The following is a 6,000-nucleotide window of genomic DNA, read 5'->3' as shown; positions in this document are numbered from 1 at the left end:
GTCTAGATGTCGTCATACAAAAGGAGGTACAGGGAGGAGTCAGATTTTGCCCCACCGCCCCCCTCCTGGGTAGAAGGAGGGAAACCCCAACAAAAAAAAAAAAAAAAAAAGGGAACCTCATGGAAAGAAATGCTTCTTTGTGAAATTTTTTTGGAACATAAGATCATGCCTGGATTAAAGTGAAACAGCTGAAGCCATATCATGCTCATAAAGAGGGAATGATAAAGATTAACAAGGGTAAACGATTCCAGCAAGCGGTGGATGCCGCCAAAGAGTTTCTCAGGAGAGCCCAAAGGGAAAGATCAGACGTCATCCCACAATTCTGCTGATGACAAGAATCGGCTTAATTCCAGTGAGGAGAGAAGTAGGCCCAACTCAGGTGATAAGAAGTGCAAACCTAGCCTGTCTGAAGGGAAAGTGAAAAAGATCATGGGAGAAGGGAAAAAGAGGGTGTCTTCGGGCTCTTCAAAGAGAGGCTCCAAATCCCCTCTGAAAAGAACCCAAGAGCAAAGTCCCCAGAAGCGGGGTTAGTCCGCAAAGGATTAGAAGAATGTCACCATCCCAAAGTCCAGTACCTTGAGGTGGATGATGGCCAGACCAATGGCCGCATTTAAATGGAGCCGACCAGAAGTGAGCCTGTTAAAGATGCAGATCCTCATTTCCATCATTTCCTGCTAAGCCAAACAAAAGCCATCTCTGTCTGTTACCAGGCAATCACAAAGAAGTTGAAAATATGTAAAGAGGAAACTGGTTCCACCTCCATCCGGGCAGCTGACAGCAGGGCTGTGAATGGCAGCATCACAACAAAAAGATAGGATTTGGGGGCCTTGGTCTCATGGGAAGTGGCATCGTCTCCAGCTTGCTAAAAATGGGTCACACGGTGACTGTCTGGAACTGCACTGCCAAGAAATGTGATTTGTTCGTCTAGGAGGGGGCCTACTTGGGAAGAACGCCTGCTGAAGTCCTCTCAACCTGTGACACCACTTTCACCCATGTGTTGGATCCCAAGGCAGCCAAGGACCTGGTGCTGGGCCCCAGTGGTATGCTGCAAGGAATCCACCCTGGAAAGTGCTACGTGGACATGTCAACAGTGGACCCTGACATAGTCACTGAGCTGGCCCAGGTGATTGTGTCCAGGTCAGGGAGCGGGGGCGCTTTCCAGAAGCCTCCATCTCAGGGAATCAGCAGCTTTCTAATCAAGGGATGTTGGTGATCTTAGCAGCTGGAGACAGGGGCCTATATGAGGACTGCAGCAGCTGCATCCAGACAATGGGGAAGACCTCCTTTTTCCTAGGTGAAGTTGGCAACGCAGCCAAGATAATGCTGATCATGAACATGGTCCAAGGGAGCTTCATGGCCATGATCACTGAGGTGCTGACCCTGGCCCAGGTGACAGATCAGTCCCAGCAGACACTCTTGGACATCCTCAATCAGGGACAGTTGGCCAGCATCTTGCTAGACCAGAAGTGCCAAAATATCCTGCAAGGAAACTTTAAGCCTGATTTCTACCTGAAATACATGCAAAAGGATCTCTGCTTAGCCATTGTACTGGGCAGCGCGGTTAACCATCCGACTCCCATGGCAGCTGCAGCCAACAAGGTGTACAAAAGAGCCAAGGCACTAGACCAGTCGGACAATATGTCCACCGTGTCCCAAGCCTACATACACTAAACCGTCGGACCCCCCGCCCCAGCCCTCTAGTCTCTTTCTTTCTGTCTGTCTGTCCCTTCTTTGGCTCAGACCCAGCCTGACCAACAACACGCATTTCTTAGGCTTAGCTCTTGATACGGAAATGAGTGTCTTCACTCCGGCAGCATCATGGTCTTCGGTGCTTTCTGGACCCAGGGTCTGTCGCGGGGGAAGAGAACTGGGCCTGACCTACCTGAACTGACTGACCCTCTGAGGTGGGTCTGGGACATCCTCGAGGCCCTAGCATTTCTCCTTGGATAGGGGACCAGAGGGTGCTTGGGATGTTGCATAAGAACAGGAAGTCACCCAAGGGATGTCAATTTCTTATCCCTCTGCCTGGGTTGGATTTTCCAAAATCATAACTTGCAGAAGGCCAGCACTTATGGTGGAATATATAATCATAAGACAGCCACACTGGGGCAGGGTCCCTCCCCTCTCCCCACTCATGGCTTTCACCCTTTAACAGTTTAGAACCTGGGTTAGAGAATTGCAGAAGATGAGGTGGGAGGGCAGGAAAGATGCCTGTCAGGTTTTTAGCACAGGTCATTTCACTGAGATTTTGAAACATTTCTGTTTGAACACAAAGCCTGTTCTAGTCCTGGCAGGACACATTCTGAGGGTGGGGGTGGAGAAAGATGTGGTAATGTAACCGGTTAGTCAGTGTTGTCTTAATATTGTTGACAATTCTATAAAGTTCCTTTTTATAAATATTTGTTAAGCTGTTTCACCTTTGTTTTGAAATCCTTCCCCTTTTATTGGAGACATAGTCTTACTGTGTCACCCAGGCTGGAGTACAATGGCGTGGTCTCAGCTCACTGCAACCTTCCCCTCCGGGTCTAAGTGATTCTCCCACCTCAGCCTCCCAAGTAGCTGGGACTACAGGCACATGCCACCACATTCGGCTAATTTTTGTGTTTTTAGCAGAAACGGGGTTTCACTTATGTTGGCCAGGCTGGTCTCAAACTCCTAACCTCGTAATCCGCCCGCCTCAGCCTCCCAAAGTGCTGGGATTACAGGTGTGAGCCACCGTGCCCAGCCAACCCTTCCCTTTTAAGCAGAAAATGTGACACTTGTGAAAAAGCTTGTAAGAAAGCACCTCCCTTTTTTTTTTTCCTTTAAACCTTTAAATGACAAATCTAGGTAATAGGGTTGTGAATTTTTATTTTTGCTTTGTTTTTAATGGACACTTGTCTTTCAGAACAGAATTGTGTGATAATGTGTAAATGGTGAAAACAAAACATGATTTTGCACAATTAACAAAACTACTGCAAGAAAAATAAAACATTTCTTGGTAACAAAAAAAATTAATACATTTGAAACATTTTTCATGTAACCTTACTGACCAGGAATATTTATGTTTTACAGTCATAATGGTAGCCCTGCAGTGCACTCTGGGAGTGAGCAAGCGAGCATTGGCAGTTCATTGTAGTAGTGTAGGCAGCCTGTGTCTTTAGCATGATGAGGTGGTAGGATGCACCCGAGCCAGCGGGCCAGCATCCTTGGTGGCTCTAAGCTCTCAGAAAAGCTATTTAAACTCTCTGAGCTTTTTCCTGCAATGTTCTTTTGAGGATTAGAAGTAATTGAAAGTGACAAATCCTGAAAGAAGAAGCTCAACAAATAATCATTAATTGCTCCTGATCCTCTGAATGAATTGAGGGGTGTCCTTAATTAGGTGTATGCACAAAGATCAACTGGGAGCAAAGGAAAATGTTAGAACTTGTGTTTCTATTTATTTTTAACCTCACTCATTTACAATTTCTGTTTTTTTGTGAATATTTTAAAATATTGGCTGGGTGCAGTGGCTTATGCCTATAATCCCAGCACTTTGGGAGGCTGAGGCAGGCGGATCACCTGAGGTTGGGAGTTCAAGACCAGCTTGGCCAACGTGTTGATGTCTCTACTAAAAATACAAAAATTAGCCGGGCGTGGTGGCGCACGCTTGTAGTATTAGCTTTTCTCTCTCTCTCTCTCTCTCTATATATATATGTATACACACACACACAAAATGTATATACATGCTATATATATACACTGTATATATACTGTATGTATAATATCTGGTGATGAGTTGTGTGATATACATTCATTTTCTCTGTTGAGTAGATTGACCTAACTTTGAACCTAACTTTGAACCTCAATCTTAAGAGGTAAAGTAGTAGTTTGCCAATTTAATGCTGCACAAAGGATTATTTAAGTAATAACAACAATAATAATATCACATCGTATTTGACAAAACTTCCTAGCACATCATAAATAATAATAAGACACAGGCTTGGGCAATAGAATAATTACTGATTTTCAAATGTAACTGCTTCATGTGTGGTTATAAACGAGGTAATCATGGCATTAAGGTTTGGTATACGTTTAGAAGGGAAAAAGAAAGCTGAGGTTTTAGTAAAGCAGAAAAACACTAAGCTTTAAAAATGAAGCCTGAAACCATGGAAAGAGGTTTAACTTCCCTAGTAATCAGGATAATTGCTGAATGCAAATTGAATGCAAATACAAATTGAAACATTAAAGTACAATGTATTGCCCACCATGTTGGCAGAAATGTTAACATCTGATGATTATCCAGCGCGACTGGAGATGTGGGACGCTTTCTTGTGGAAGTGTAAGTCAGTACAACCACTTTGGAGGATAATTTGGCAACATTTTCAGAGTTAAAAGTGCTCATGCTTTGTAAACCTGCCATTTGTAGTCTCTGGATCTGCCCTAGGGAGATAGTCTTGGTTTTTTTTTTTTTTTTTTGTGTGTGTGTGTGTGTGTGTGTGTGTGAATGTCTTCCACAGGGAGATACTCTTAACACAAAGTGCCATGTACAAGCGTGTTCAATGCAGCACCACTAGTAATAGCAAACAGTTGGAGGCACCCATCAGTGGGGGAATGGTTAAAAAGGTTGTTATTTTTTTTTTTAAGTGCAATGTAATTCACATATGATAAATTTCACCATCTTAAAGTGCACAATTCATAGTTTTTTAGTATATTCACAGAGTTGTACTACTATCACCTCTAAATAATTCCAGAACATTTTCATTACCCCAAAAAGAAACTAATACCCATTAGCAGTCACTCCCCATTTCTCCCTTCTCCCATCCCCTGGAAACCACCAATCTACTTTCTGTCTCTGAATTTGCGTGTCCTGGACATTTAATATAAAGAAATGGAATCATACAATCTGTGGTACTTTTTATTTGGCAACAGCTTTATTGAGATGTGCTTCACATACCACACAATTCACCTTTTTCTTTTTGGGGGGGATGGAGTCTTGCTGTATGGCCCAGGCTGGAGTGCAGTTCTACAATCTCAGCTCACTGCAACCTCCGCCTCCCGGGTTCAAGCAATTCTCCTGCCTCAGCCTCCTGAGTAGCTAGGATTACAGGTACCTGCCGCCACGCCCGGCATGTATCATGGGTGGGCATCCTTCACGTTGGCAAAATAAACTTCCAAACTTGACTGAGACTTGTCTCAGATACTCTGGTTTACATAACCATCCTAGTGGGTATGGAGTGGTATCTCATTATAGTTTTTATTTGCATTTCCCGAATGATTTATGATGTTGAACATCTTTTCATGTGTTTCTCAGCCATTTGTACATCTTCTTTTCCGAAATATCTATTCGATATATTTATGTGTATTTTTATTTTTATTTTATTTTGTTTGATATTTTGAGATGGAGTCTCACTCTGTCCACCAGGCTGGAGTGCAGTGGCATGATCCTAGCTCACTGCAATCTCTGCCTCTCGGGTTCAAGCGATTCTCCTGCCTCAGCCTCCTGAGTAGCTGGGATTAGAGGTGCCCGCCACCACGCCCAGCTAATTTTTGTATTTTTTTAGTAAAGACGGTATTTCACCGTGTTGGCCGGGCTGGTCTCGAACTCCTTAACTCAGGTGATCCGCCCACCTCGGCCTCCCAAAGTGTTGGGATTACAGGCGTGAGCCACCACATCTGACCTCAATTTAGTTTTAATTCAAATTTTTTTTTTTAATTTTTAGAGCCAGGGTCTTGCTCTGTCACCCAGGCTGGAGTACGCTGGTATCATTATAGCTCACTGCAGCCTCCACCCCCTGGGCTCAAGCAGTCTTCCTGTCTCAGCTACCTGAGTAGGACTACAGTTGCCTACCACCACATCTGGCTAAGTTTTTTCTTTTTTTTTTTTTTCTTTTTTTAAGACAAGGTCTCACTCTGTTACCCAGGCTGAAATGTAGTGGCACAATCACGGCTCACGTAGGTTCCACCTCCGAGGCTTAAGCAGTGCACCCACTTCAGCCTCCCACGTAGCTCGCACTAACAAGCATGAACAACCATACCTAG

General features: G+C 44.1%; 1 protein-coding gene and 1 pseudogene across 3 annotated transcripts in view; both read left to right on the top strand.

Moving 5' to 3' along the window:
- LOC112632854 overlaps positions 1–1,671 on the top strand; it is a 2,207-nt pseudogene extending 536 nt beyond the window's left edge.
- SLC9A8 (solute carrier family 9 member A8) overlaps positions 1–6,000 on the top strand; it is a 79,769-nt gene that overhangs the window by 17,659 nt on the left and 56,110 nt on the right. The window lies entirely within an intron of this gene.

The sequence above is a fragment of the Theropithecus gelada genome, chromosome 10 (genome assembly GCF_003255815.1).
Source record: "Theropithecus gelada isolate Dixy chromosome 10, Tgel_1.0, whole genome shotgun sequence".
Taxonomy (NCBI): Eukaryota; Metazoa; Chordata; class Mammalia; order Primates; family Cercopithecidae; genus Theropithecus; species Theropithecus gelada.
The sequence above is the reverse complement of the archived record's forward strand: the minus strand, read 5'-3'. Positions and strand labels throughout refer to the sequence as shown.